At 46.6% G+C, this 13,652-nt stretch overlaps 1 protein-coding gene across 2 annotated transcripts in view; it reads left to right on the top strand.

Annotated features, from left to right (window-relative positions):
* Positions 1-1,834: 1,834 nt before the first annotated feature.
* SV2B (synaptic vesicle glycoprotein 2B) overlaps positions 1,835-13,652 on the top strand; it is a 60,756-nt gene continuing 48,938 nt past the window's right edge. The window contains exons 1-2 of one of the 2 annotated variants that reach the window (XM_051628925.1): positions 1,835-2,111; positions 7,551-7,723. The gene's annotated coding sequence lies outside the window, so the exon portion shown is untranslated. Of the gene's footprint in view, positions 2,112-7,528; positions 7,724-13,652 lie in introns of those variants that run through there. The other variant, XM_051628927.1, reaches the window with a different exon arrangement.

A 13,652-nucleotide genomic window follows, 5' to 3' on the forward strand; every position in this document is an offset into this window, starting at 1 on the left:
AGCTAGATCTATCCTGCACAGGAAACAGCAAGCAGAGTGGATGCAGAGACTTTTCTGGGAATTGAGAAAAGTCCAGCAGGGACATTTGGCCAGTCTGTCACATCTTCCCTTGCTTGCAATCCCATCTGTAAGTGGAAGGTGACAGGGAGCAGGGCAGCCCACTTCTGAGGGCAGCTGTGATGGAGCTTGGAGAGCATCTCTGGGACTGCCCCAAAGTCCTCTCTGGGGAAATGCAGTTATGAACTGCTTTTCTGAGGGGCACTGGATCTGATGCACACCAGCAAAGTTACTGTCACTTGAAGAATCTGAAATATTAATAAGCCAGAGAATGGTGACAGGCAAGCAAAGTGGTACCCAGTGGCAATGTGACAAGCTGGCTGGCTTTTTAGTTTTGCCAAGGCCTTGATACTTTGTTACAGGGGTGCTGATAATATTTTGACTTCTGAAATGCTCCCTCATCAAAACAATCAGGGCACTGCACCAAACACAAAATGTAATTAAACTAATGCATTGCGCTAGGGAGAATAAAGCTGAACCTTACATTTGAGTTCCAAATTTTAAATGAGTGGATGTGAAAAAATCTAAATTAACCTAAATTAAAAACACACTGCAGTTTCCATATAGAAGGGGTGCCACCTGTACAGTCACAGGAACTGTACCAGCAAGCAAACAGATGAAAAGAGAATTTTCAGACCAAATTTGTAGTGCTGTCAACAATTACAAGCATACCTGAGATGGAGATTCAAATCAGGTGAGCTGAGGGGAGCACAGGCTGTAAAGTACAGGACAGAGAAGAAAGGTAGACTGTGTGCCTGGAAAGGTCATGCAAAAAGCCAAAGAAGTGATATCTCTTAGTGCTTATACAGCCTGGAGAGACCAGTAGTACCAGCACTGTATTACAGGTGGGGAAACTGAGGCACAGAGCAGGGAAAGTAGCTTTCTAGTTGTCATCTGCTGACAGACCCAGGATTAGTAGCTGGACTTTCAGTTCCACTTTGCTCTATCCCTTTTGGCAAGTGCAAGAGATTCATGCTGCCCTGTAAATCCATCCTGGTTTCCTTTCTGAGAAACCTGTGGCTCAATGAACACTTTGGTTTTAGGTTATCACAAGCAGCTATAGAAACCTGCTGAAAATCTTTATTGCTCTTATTATCTGAACTAGTTTGGACATCTCTGCATTGAGAGATGTTGCAGGGCGTGGACATTCCTCCCGTGTGCACTGACAATGCTTTCTTAGTAATTAGGAGCTGTGTGTTTTGTTCCCTAGACACCTCCTTGTGTTACCCAGTTATCTCTTTTAATAATAAAAAACTACTGTGGATGGATTTCCATGGTGGACTACATTCCACACTGTTGTGTCCACATGGTGTTTTGTAAGCACAAAATTGTATGGACAGTAGAATTTTTCCTGCTGCTGCTCTTCTGGCAGTGGACTCACAAATTATAAACGCAAGGGGATTTTAAACAGAACAGGCTTATCCCACAGTAGGATTATCCCTGAAACATGGCACCTTCTCCAACTTTACCCTCTAGCCCTCCCAGGGTGTGGGGTCTTGAATGTAGCAGTTGTCTAATATATAAAGAAGGATACCAGAAGAAGAGATGAAGGATGCCAGCGTGATACCCGCCCATGCTGGGATTCCCTTCTGCTTACAGCAACTAAAAAAAAAAAAAAATATTAAAAAAAAATCCCCATGTAATGAAGAACTCTGCTAGAGAGCTGCAACGTTGAGGCGCTGGGTTGGATTTTATTACCGTGATGAAATTACACAAGCTTCGCCTCTCTCTGTCTCTCTCTCTCTCTGTCTCTCTCTCTCTCTCTCTCTCTGCCTGCCGTGCAGCTTCTCGCTCTCTCCCCTTCTTGGCTGCCTCCGCACGCTCCCTCCCCGCTGGCTTTTGCAGCCGGGGTGGGGGAGGCAGGGATACAGGTAGGACAGGCAGCCCTGGGCTCCCTCCCAGCAGCCCTGGTCGGCTGGGATCCCCTGGGCACATCCCCGGGATGCGGCGCTGGGCAGGACCGCAGCGCTGCTAGAGGAGATGCCAGCGCAGAGCCCCGCTGCTCCTCCCGCCGCCCCGCGCCGCAGCACCGCCCGCAACCCGGGCTGCCCAAGGTAAGAGCCAGCCGCTCCTGCTGCCGCACTGGAAAGACGGGAGAGGCTGGCAGCCCGGGGGGGGGGGGGGGTCTCGGTGCCGAGAGCTGGGCAGCCGGGGAGGCAGCTTTAAGGGCAGGGAAAAGCTCTCTGCAAAAATCAAACCGAAAGATGCGGCTGAAAAAGAGGATGCTCAAGGGCACGGAGTTGGTGTCTGAGTTGGGATGAAGAGGGGGGAACTGGCGGGGACTCCGCTTGCTTGCTGAGACTGGAGGGGTCAGAGCGGCGCGGAGCAAAGCAGCAATATAAATTAGCCCGGTCAGGCTGCCGGGCAGAGAGCGGCGGAGCTGCTGCTCCTCCGAGTTTTGCTCGGGCTGGAGCAGTTTGTAAAGGAGCGCTCCAGGTCCCGGTGGGCTTGGGGGGGGAGAGAAGGAGAAGGTGTTTGCATGGGGAAAGGGGCTGCCGTGTCCGCATAGGAGCGGTGTGTTGCTGCCTTGGTGCTGGCACCCCGGGGCTGTGGGTGGGTGTGCCGGGACAGCCTCCCACAGCGTTTACTCCGCTGGTTACTACACGTCCAGCACCCATTTTAATTATCCTCCCTGCGTTACTCTTCCCAGTCTCCAGGAGAGCTTAAATGCAGCTAAAGCTAACACCTGCAGTTAGCCACCCCTGTTAGAAAGGATTAAACGGATCCGTAGATAGAAAGCAATGATTTTGGGAGCTGGGGGGTTGGCTTTCTGAACGGTGACTGTCGCAGGACCTGGGTTCTCTGTTGAGAAGTTCCTGGACATGTGTGCATGCCTATAGCCCATCCTACATCTCACCCAGACATACATCTCTACAGGGACTGTTTTTCTTTTAGAGGACAAGTGTCTTTCAAGGGAAATTTTCATAACACCTGTCAAACTGCAGTAATATGATCCATAACACAAAGACCTCATTAGAAATAATGGGTTGGAGCTGGCTCCACAAGGACATTACTAGTCAGGGATGACCTCATCTCAAGAAAGAAAAAAAAAAAGAAAATGAAAAAGACTAATAATCTGATTATTATAATGTGTAGATGAGGAGCAGTGTGGTGCTTCCTCTGTGCTGAGGGGGGAACCCTTGCTGTGTTTAGACTGGACACTTTTAGGCACATACTAGAGCTTAAAAGGGTCTCCTGCAGTGGGCAGTCATGGCAGAAATTTCAGGTGGGATGAGAGTAAGTTATATGTCTAACATGGCATGAAAATTGCTGTTTTGTGTCTCCTCCAGATCCTTAGTGTTATCCCTAGTGGGGGAAGACAGAGAGGAAAAGGGTTAATTCTCTGTCTTACTTAGCCAGGTATTGAATGTACAATAATGCTGCACTGATCATCCCCAGATGTCTGCTGCTCATTTGGAAATACAACATAGTGCCTTTGCCCTAGTGACGTGTGGCCCTAACATTTGCCATAGGTCAGATTCTCCTGTCCTACAGAACAACCTGGAGGAAGCAGAAGCAGCATCCAGGACTTCTTCCGATTCTTCTTCTGAATGGAAAAGCCCTCTTCCATTATCCAGCAGAAAGAGGAAGGGAACATCTCCCTTCCCTGCAAGAAAGCTATCACAGGCAGCAGTCACCTACATGGGGGACCTGGGTCTCCAGAATTCCACAAGATCCTAGTTAGCTCCTGATGTCTCCCCTCTTCAGGGCCCTGCTAGGAAAGGCACATCTATAGGTACTAGATTAACTCAGTTGGAAATCAGATCTGCAATGACACCTTTCTGACATGATTTTGCAAACACGTCATGCACACGATGGAGGAACCATCAAAGCCAGACCTGGAAAGCAGCTGACAGGAAATGGCATCCCTGTTCAGCTTGCCCAGTTATGAGAAGTCTGTCCCATGAAGTAGCAAAGCTATTTGCACCCCTTTATGTTCTGGAACATCTTTGAATGAAAGTCATTGGCACTTGACAGCTATTGATTGAGGGAGTTGAGCTGGAGGTGGTGGAAGCCCAGTTTCCCTGCCTCTTCATGCCAGACTTTGCTGCAGCCTCCCCAGCCTGCAAGTGCCCAGCTGGGTGCTCCCCAAAGGCAGCCTTGAACATGCAGATGATCTCTGCAAATCTGGTTGCTTGTCTGAAGGAAGGATGTGGGCACCAGCTTTTGGAAGTGCAATGAATGTGAAAAATCCCACCGTAAGAGTAAAAGTGCATGAGCTGGTATTTGGTACAGGGCATGAGTGAGTTTATTTTTGAAACAGGAATTGATCCAGCCTGTACCTGCAGGAAAAAGACAGGTGCATCCCTTTTCTGCTTGGAATAACCTCTGAGCTTGGACGATTGCTTTTTGAAATGAAATAGGAGAGATGAAAAGGCAGAAAAATCCCCTATGATCTGAGGTGATGCTGTCCTTGGTGAGGCAGGTCTGGGTTTGGAGGCACAGTCTGCACTTGATGCAGCATGAGCCTGGCTGCCTTCCCTGCCAGTCCCAAGTGCCAGCCCCCAGGTCCTCCCTCCTCTGCTCAGAGCTATTGTGGGTTGCTTTTTTCTGGCCTGGCCACAGAGTCCTGATGTTGCTAACAGTCCTGCTGAGGAAGCCAAAATCAGCCTTGAAAATCCTCTTCCTGCACTGTCAAATCAGCAAATTGATTTTCCAGATCATGAGCTGAACCTCTGAAATTATTCTCTTCTGAAAAGATTATGACATTACTCCCGTGCTAATGAACGTTTTAATGTTACGGTGACAAAAAGTCCCATAAAGGTCTTATTGGCCAAAAAAAGAGACAATGTAGGAAAGGGGAGCCTTCATCAGCTGTGTCACTATCTGGGGCAGGGGGAGGAAGAAAAGTACTCAAATTGGAAAAAAAGAAAAGGGCAAGGAGAGATGTGTGGTCTGCTGAGAAGCTGCTGGATCCTTCCACAGCTCCCAACTTTATCTCTCTTTCTGCAAGGGCAAGCACATTACCTATTGCTTTTAATTTTCAACATCTCTCTGGTAAATATCCATCCCTTCCAGCAGAAGGGACAAAGCCCTGAGGGTGGGTGGCAGAGCCAGGTCCCCATCCCCAGGCTGCTGCAACCTGCAGTGGGATTATCTGAGTTTAGCACTGACCTTTCTACCCCACCATCATGTTGCCATCAGGATCTGTAGTTCAGGACTGTGACCCAGGTTTCCAAACACACAGCAGAACAGTATATGCCCTGGCCTCACCAAAGGTTTTTGGCACTTTTTTTCGGAGAAAAAATACTCCTGGGTATATGTCTGCCACAATGCTGATGGGGTTCACAGGGCTACAGCATTGCCTCTGCTTTGCTGATCCTGGTTTTATTGGACTGTAACTCCACAGGTTACACCTGACTTGTCCCAGTCTTGAGCAAAAGCAGAGTTAACCCTGTAGATGGGACAGGGAAGCAGTTTTGGGAAGAACTGCTCCCTGCCTGTTGAGCTGCAATGCAAGGGGAAGGCTGGTCTATATTTAGGTAAGGGCTCTGCACAGAATGGGTAATCCTCTTTCTGTGAATTATCCAGCCTGGAGATTAGACTGCTTTAACCCAGCCCCCCCAGGGGCTGCAGCCAGGCTGGGAGGGAGCCGTGGAGGGGACAGTTGCTGGAGGGAGGTGTGGGCAGGTGGCTGGTGACTCATTTGGCCACTGCCAGCCTTGCCAAGCTCTCTGAGAGGTCACTGCAGGCCCAGACGCAGACTGACACACGAGTGACGTGCAAGGCGAAAGGGAACATTATGGCATCCTGATTAGGAAAGAGCACAGAGCTTTATAAATAATTGTGGGGACAAGGGAGTGTGGCAGCAGGTAGGAGGAGGGACAGGAGACTCAGAGCAGCAGTTTTTGAGAGTGTAATATCCTCACTAGACTTTTCCAAGCTGTTTCTCTAACCAGAAAAAAGGGTGATTTTTGAACTGCAGCCGATGAATCTGAGGAAATGCTCCCAAACCTCCTGCTTGGGCTGGCTCTGCAAATGCAATTCTGGAAATGCAAGTCAGGTTCATCAATTTGGAGAGCGAAGGGATCACTGTCAATACTCCATTAAAATGTTGAAGGGAGGCCAAAAACACAGCTCAGGGACAGTGAGGGTTCGGGGAGAGGGGCCGGACATGAGGCAGGATGAATTGGACCAGAACCTGAATATTTCACTCACAGTCATGGAACAAGTGCCCTGTGTGCTGAGAAGGCACATTTCTGTCCTTTACCTAGTGCAGAGCTTCTACCAAAAAGGAGTCATATCACTAATCTCACTCTGGGGACTTGGACGTGCCATAGAAGAGACATTCTTGTCACCCCTACATATGGGTCTTGGGACAAAGCTTTGGTGGGTAGAGGAATGGGGAAGGCTTGGCTGTGCCATGCCAGGCTGACACCCAGCTCTGCAAGGATGCCAAAGGAGCTCTTCCCATCGGTGTCAAATGCAGCAGAAAAAGAGGGGAGGAGATCTCCTTTTGAGACAGGAACAGGGTCATTTTTGGGGAGGCTGAGATAGCTGCCAACCACTGTTTTTTGTGTCTGAGTTTGTGCTCAGGCCACTCTTTTTCTTTCCCTAATTTCTACAAGCTGGGATCTATCTCAAAACTAATATGGTTTGTTCTCCTTCATTCTGCTTTCCAGGCTTTAAATAAGAAATCAGTACAGGGTTTTGATTTCCCTGATTGTCTTCACATTCTACTGCTGCCTGGAGGTCTTGTCAAATTTTTCTGGAGTTACATCCCCCTGTGGACTCCCACAGTACAGATGCCATCACCCAGACTCTCCCTGGTTGTCTTAACTGCTGAAAAGCCAGGTTTATTCATGAGGGAGTCAAGTGCACTGAGGCACGTTATTTTTCCTGCATTTAAATCAATTTATTCTGCTCTCTGCTGCTTATTCTGCATTGCCTAAATCAGAATTTCGACTCTATTGTATTTTGCCCTGCTCAGAACTGGGACAAATTGAAAGCCTGGTTCTGCTGTTCAGCATTCCCACTTTTACTCATCTCATCTAAAGAGTGTCATTTAAATAACTTCAGGAGAGTTTAAGTTGAACAGGGAATAAATGACTAGTTTCCCAACTCACTCCTAGGAAGGGGAGCATCTTGACTGGCCCTGCAGCTCCTACCTTGCCCGGAGATGCAGGCAGAGTCAGTGCAAATATTGGCTCATTTCTGCTTGTGAGGTTAGAGCTAGAAAACCTGGATGGAAGAGGGAGAGGAAAGAAGGGAAAGACGGGGAAAGTCATTGCCTTTAATGTGACCTAGTGTGTCTTGCATCCCTGTGTTGAACATCCTCAACTGCCTGTTTAACGTAGAGTCAACACATCTGTCACGTCAGCATCTCCCACTTCCTGGTTCCCCCAAGCCACCTCCCTCCCATCTGCTCTCTCTCCTGCCTCCAGCTTTCCTGGGCTCCCACTGCTTTGTGCCTGGGAGGGTGTGTGGGGTGGGGGGAGCGTCTGCTTGTGTTTTCCACTGGCCGATGGACTTTTCCATTGCTTGTGCTTCAGCACCTGGATGTGGTCACAGCGGGATGATCGGCTTGGCTTGCAGAGCATTTACTTCTAATCTCCGGCTTGTGACATCCTAGCAGAAAGGGGCGACCCTTTCAGGAGCAGCTCCACGGGCTAGAAAGAGGGGAAATGGCTGGGGAACAGCTGTGAGGAAACATTTCCTAGTTCTGGTAAGTGATGCTTTTCTCTTTGGTCCCTGTCTGGACAGTCAATCCAGATGCAAAAGTAATAAAGCTTCACGGGGTAAAAAGCAAAGAGAAGGGAGCTGAAAAAGAGACAGAAAAAACTAATGAAGCCCATTCGTTTTTTACTGAAGATTTTCCAGGGGTCAATGCTCATCAAAGAAATTTTATTATTATTAGTGAGAGGCTGGGAGCTGAGCAGATGAGACCTTGTGTGTGCCCAGGCAGTCAGAGCAGTTTTCACTTGGATGCAATTTCATTGCCCACTCTTGTGTCTTTTTCCTATGTGATTTCCAGCTTGGTCTGGAGAACATTCAGAGCTCACAGCCAAGCACCAGTGGTGCTCTCCATGTGGTAGTCCCAGTTGAGCAGCTATCTGAATGCAGCCTTTTCTATCTTATGCTCTTTAGTGTAGGAGTTTTAGAAGGTCATTAATGAATTCTTGCCCCTAAGTTGGTACATAAAGTCCCTCAACTTTTCTGGTTGAGAAACTCTCCATTGTGAAGTTTAACTGCATTTTTCCCCGAAACCAATTCCCCAGGTGCTGAGAATAGCTGATACACAGAAAGGTGGAGATAAAGATGTTTAGAAGGAAGAGGGTCTAGATGGACTACACGTTGCTGGAAGTGTGAGTTACCTGGTGTTCTGGACATGGGCTTATGCTAAGAGTCAGTTTGTCTCACAGGACTCTCAAAATGGGTGTCCTGCTTCTAAATTGAGTGATAGCAGAGCACTTGCAGTAGGGATGAATTCAGGGCCCTTGTTTAAAGAGGATCAGGGAATAATAAACCTAAGAGCAGCCTTTGCAATCTAGCATTATTAAATCTGCAGAAGTCTGTACATAACCTATCTTTGCTGACAAGAAACAAAGGAAAAATACAGGTACAAAGCTATGCCCTTCTCGACACACCTGTGTTCCACCCAAAAACTGGTGCAAAATTTCATTTGGGGAGAGCAAAACAAATTCTTTCTGATTTATTTGTGACAGGCAGAGTTAAAAATTTCTCCTGGAGAACACTGAGCAGATGATTTGTTTATAAAAGTATTCCTTTCATGATGTATTCATACAGAAACCTCCACTTGCTAAAAACTCACCCTTTTCCTACTCTTTGATGTTAGATATCATGACACTTGGACTGCAGCACCCTGGTTATTGTGTTTATTCTAGAGCAACCTTGAAGTTTCAAGCACCAATTACATCAAATGTAAAGAAAAAGATCCTGCTCTCCTAAGCAGCAAGTTTGGCTTGGATTTTTGTTTCATGTGTATTTCAGGGTGACAGTCTTTGGTACCAAATCTGTGTCTGGTGAACAGCGGGTGAAGAGAACACAGGAAAGTAGAAAAGGGCTTTGTGTGACTCTCAGTCCCAGCACTGTGCAAGAGGGAGGGAGTGCATGTATTGCCACATTTGTTGTCTTTGGAGGTTGATGATTCTGTCTGTGAGGAAATCTACTTAGAGAGGACAGCTTTTGCTTCCTCTAACCAAAATGTCAAAGTTTGTTTCAAAAGGTTGAAAATCCTTCACTCTATGATTCCCTGGAAAAAAGTTTCTGAGCACCAGACATTTCTATAAACTCATTTTCTTGCTGAATTAACTTTTAAAACCTGCAGGAATGTTGATGTTGGAGTATCTTTGCTGTCAGTTTTGTGTTTGTGTGCACTTGACTTTTCTCCCACATTCGTTCTGACATGGTGGGCAGTGGTGACTCTGCTTTCCTGGTCCCTGCTGCAGTGCTGCAAGGGAGTTAATTTCCTGCTGGAAAGGTTAATTTCCTCTGTTTAATTAAAGGCTCTGTAATATTTATAAAGAGAAAATCCTCATACCCATCTGTGGCAATTTTGGTACGTCTGCCAAGATGAAATTCTAGGGCCAAATGAATATTACAACATATTAGAAGTAGAGATTTTTTAACATCCCAAATATATTTTCTGACAGATGCTGATGTGATGTTGGGGAAGTGAAGGACAGATAGTAAAGTCTTTGTCTCTGGATGGAAACAGAATTAAATGTGCTACAGAATTAATGAATGCTATGACTTCAAATTGAATTGTAGTCTTTTCTCATAGACATTTGGGTTATAAAGGATGGATTTTCCTGGTGAAAATATCCATTTTATAAGGGCAAGGAGTCATATGATGTCCTAAATGGAGAATATTGCAGATCATTCCTTGAAGACACTTGCCCTCAGTGTCATTATCTCTTTGAGACAAGGCAATCAAGGGGATGAAAGATGAAATTCTTCCTTGCCAGGGAAAGTTCCACGTTATTTGATTGAAATTGGAATCCAGTCACTTCGTGCATGTCTCTCCAGATTTTTCTTACCACATCTGCTAAATTACCACCAGCTATTTGCGTTTTAAATGAGGGCTTCCTCCCGCACAACCCATCTGCTCAGCCTGGTGGTTCTTCCTGTGCAGTCACGACTTGGTGATCACGTTTATGTCAGTAGGAACACACTGGTGTTGTGGGGGGAAGGAAGAGGGGAACAAGATGGCCTTGCAGATTCCCTTGGCTGGGCTGAATTCAAAAGAAGGTTAAAAGAGGGGAAAAAACCTCTTATGAAAGAGAATTAAACCAGGCCAAGGGGCTCAGGCAGTTCAGGCCATTTTGAGGACAAAGCTTCTTTTTTTTCTAATACTATCCTAAGAAATCTTTCTGATTAGGCATCATAGACTCTCCCACATCTAAGCTGGCATAACTCACCTGGGCATGTTGTTGACTGCCTTCATGCCAGGGAGGAAGAAGAAACTGAAGCTTTTCTTGCTTGGAGTTGGCTGAAATGTAAGAGTACTTTATGGTATTTTAATCTGCCTCATTAAGGTGATGGAGCTACAGGTTTTCAGGGGTGTTTTCTCCTTGGTGTGACAAACCTGAGGTTTTGATTTTAGATACAGAGGGATGTCATAGAGATCTACAAAGTTGTGAGTGACTTGGAGACAATGAGTAGAGCTGTTAACTATTTCTTCAAGTCCAAGACCCAGGCAACCTCAGAACTAGGTAACAGAAGCCAGGCACAGATCCATGATTACTCTTCCTGAACATCCAAATATGAGACATTCCTGGTCCATAATCTAAATTGCTGTCTCCAAATAATAAGAATAATAAGAAATTGGCCACGGTGCCCATGCATCGCCACAGCCATCTGACAGATGCCCTCTCCTTTCTTCTGCTTGATGGTTCACTGTTGTCCTGCCTAGGGGAGAGACCTTGCACTTTGTCCTGAGAGCTGTGGAAGGCCTGATGCTGGGCAAGCTCCTGCAGGAGATGCTGCAGGATTCTGTGGCAGCTGCTTCACAGTGATTCAGTGTTTCCAGTGAAACTCAGGTTTTGCTGTGATTCACGGCAGCTCTTGTAGGAGATGGGTTTGAAGGAAGCTGGAATGCATCCACTCCTGAATGGGTTTATTCAGGCTCTGGTTCCCACCATGCTGCCAGCACAGCAGCTCCCTCTCTGGCCTCCCATCCTCTTACAGGTTCCTGACCTCCTGAGCTCATTCCCTTGCCCTTCTTGAGCATTTGTGATGCTCCTGGTGTCTCCCCTCTACTTTGCCACTCAGTGGACACCCTCCTAGATGTAGCGGTGGTGGCTTCTTTGAGGAACAGCATTTATGTAGCAGTCCTATAAATAGTGATGGTCCTCAAACAAGCCTGGTGGCATCTAGTTTTGCAGGTACCATCCTCCTCTGAGGCACGTTCTCAAGGGGGATCAGCACAGCCAGAATATGAGGTTAGAGGTAAATTGAACTGAATGCCACTGCGGTGATGACTGAGAGGTTTGGTGGGGTTTGAAGGACAAGAGTCGAAGTACACAAAGATACCTCTCTGGCTGTACTTGGCCCAGAGAATCCATTGCACTAGACATTTAGACTGATGGATAAAAGCTCCTTTAGATTTACAAGCTGTCCCTGGGTGGGTGGATCCTGTTTTTAGTCACAAAGCTATAAATCCAGTAAAATAAGCACAACTCCTCTGGACTTATACCAGAGAAATAGATACATGATCTATTATGAGGGATATAGCACCTCATAAGGTAATAAACACAAAAAGCAATCAATCATTCTCCCCTCTGGACACAGGGTCCAGGGCTCACTCTGCCCTTATGGATGGGAGGGAGAAGAGAAGAGACTTCAGGTTTATGGTTTCTTGGGGCCACAAGAGGTGTGGGTTTATTGCAAAGCTCTGTAGCAACTGGGAACTGGTTCTCAAATGCTTTCAGCCCACTGCAGGGGAGGAAATCTGACCCTGATTCCTCTCACCTGCTTACACTGAAGCTCAGAGTGGGCACGAGTGGGAGCAGCTGCTTCTTGGGGGGTACATTTTTCCTTCTGCACCCCCACACCATGAGCTCTCACAGCCCAAATTCACAGATATTTCATCAGGACTGTCTCATTGCTGGGATCTAATGGGCATTAATTATAAGCATGTGTGGATGATGTGTTAAATGATTTATACACAGACCCAGATTGAGAAATCCCAGTGGTCTCTTCTCCTGATGAGTAGCCGCTGTTGGCAATTAGTCAAGGTTTCCTGGCATCCAGGAGCAGCTGAGGAGCCTTTTAGCTTGCAATACAGATTATAAATTGCCAGGCTTGGAAGAGGATGAGGTTTCTCAGTGGGCCAAGACTAGCTAGGACCAGTATAAAAGGAATGTGGTGCCTCTTTTCAGTGGGGTGAGTGGTAAATTTTGCTGTTCATTAGTGCCTTTGGGACCATGGCTATGCTCTTGGGAACATGAGGAATGCCTTTTTCATTCTCAGAGTCAGATGATGGGAATTATGAGCAGAGTAAGTTTAATTAATTTGTATATTTATTATTTATCACTAATTGAATGTGCTTTGGGTGCTTATTTTTTTTCTCCTTTTAGATAAGGGTTTATAGGGTTGGTTATTATTTTTTAATTTATAATGCCAACAAGGTAGGATCCTTTGTTCTTAAGAGCTCAGACCCTGCAAATCACCAGCAATTCTGCCTTTACTGTGCTTGCTGTGGTGCCTAGAGGTGCTGGGCAGCATGGACACCTCCAGACCAGAGTGTCTAGCTGCAAGGGAAGGAGAAGCCAGAGCCTTGCTGGGAGGCTGTGAGGGCGCAGGACTTAGGGAATATGGTAGGAAAGATTTATAGACTAGTTTGGACCAGAATGCATTAGGTATTTTGATATTTATGGCTTCTGAAATGCCAGGCATGACCACTGCTTGAAGATGGTTGTGCCCCTGAAGTGTCTTGCTCTTTCTTACAGCTTTACCTTAAAGCAACTCTCTTTTAGCATGGGAACAGAGCCTGCACTGCATGCTGCAGAGCCAGCCTGCTGCAAGTGTGGCCCCTCAACCCTTCTATCCCCCTGACACACACAGGGCAGGCATTAAGGGAAGTTGGAAATATTAGGAAAAGCCAAATTTATCTCTGCCCAACAAGAAGTTTTGCAAAGCCTTTATTTATAGATGAGATGTACACCCTGCCTGTTTTAAAATTAAAGAACAGGGAGAGAGCGCAAGTCCTGTTGATTTACAACTTCAGGGCTCTGAGCACAGCAATTTCCCAGCCATCACGAGGAAAGAAAATAAGACTTACACCTGGATTGCAGCTGAGAAGTTGGGAGAAAGGAATGAAAATGAAGGTGCTTCAAAGCCATGTCTTTTAAAAGCTTACTACCCTAACAAGTGTGCAAGGGAGGTGAGTGCTGAGGATGGGGAGAGGCTGGGTGAGGGCAGGAGCACCCATCCCCTTTGCCTGCTCCATGCCAGGCAGCTGCTCCTGTCATTGCTGTTCCAGGCCATGCAGCTGATTAAATATTGAAAGGGTTTGGTTGCTATTGCTTGAAAGCTTCTGTCAGGATGAAAATGAAGTTACGTGAGGACAAGTTTGTGCTGGTGCAATTAGTCTCTGTTTAAATATGGCTGACCATAAACAGGCCAAAAAG

This window comes from Apus apus, chromosome 10 (genome assembly GCF_020740795.1).
Source record: "Apus apus isolate bApuApu2 chromosome 10, bApuApu2.pri.cur, whole genome shotgun sequence".
Lineage (NCBI taxonomy): Eukaryota > Metazoa > Chordata > Aves > Apodiformes > Apodidae > Apus > Apus apus.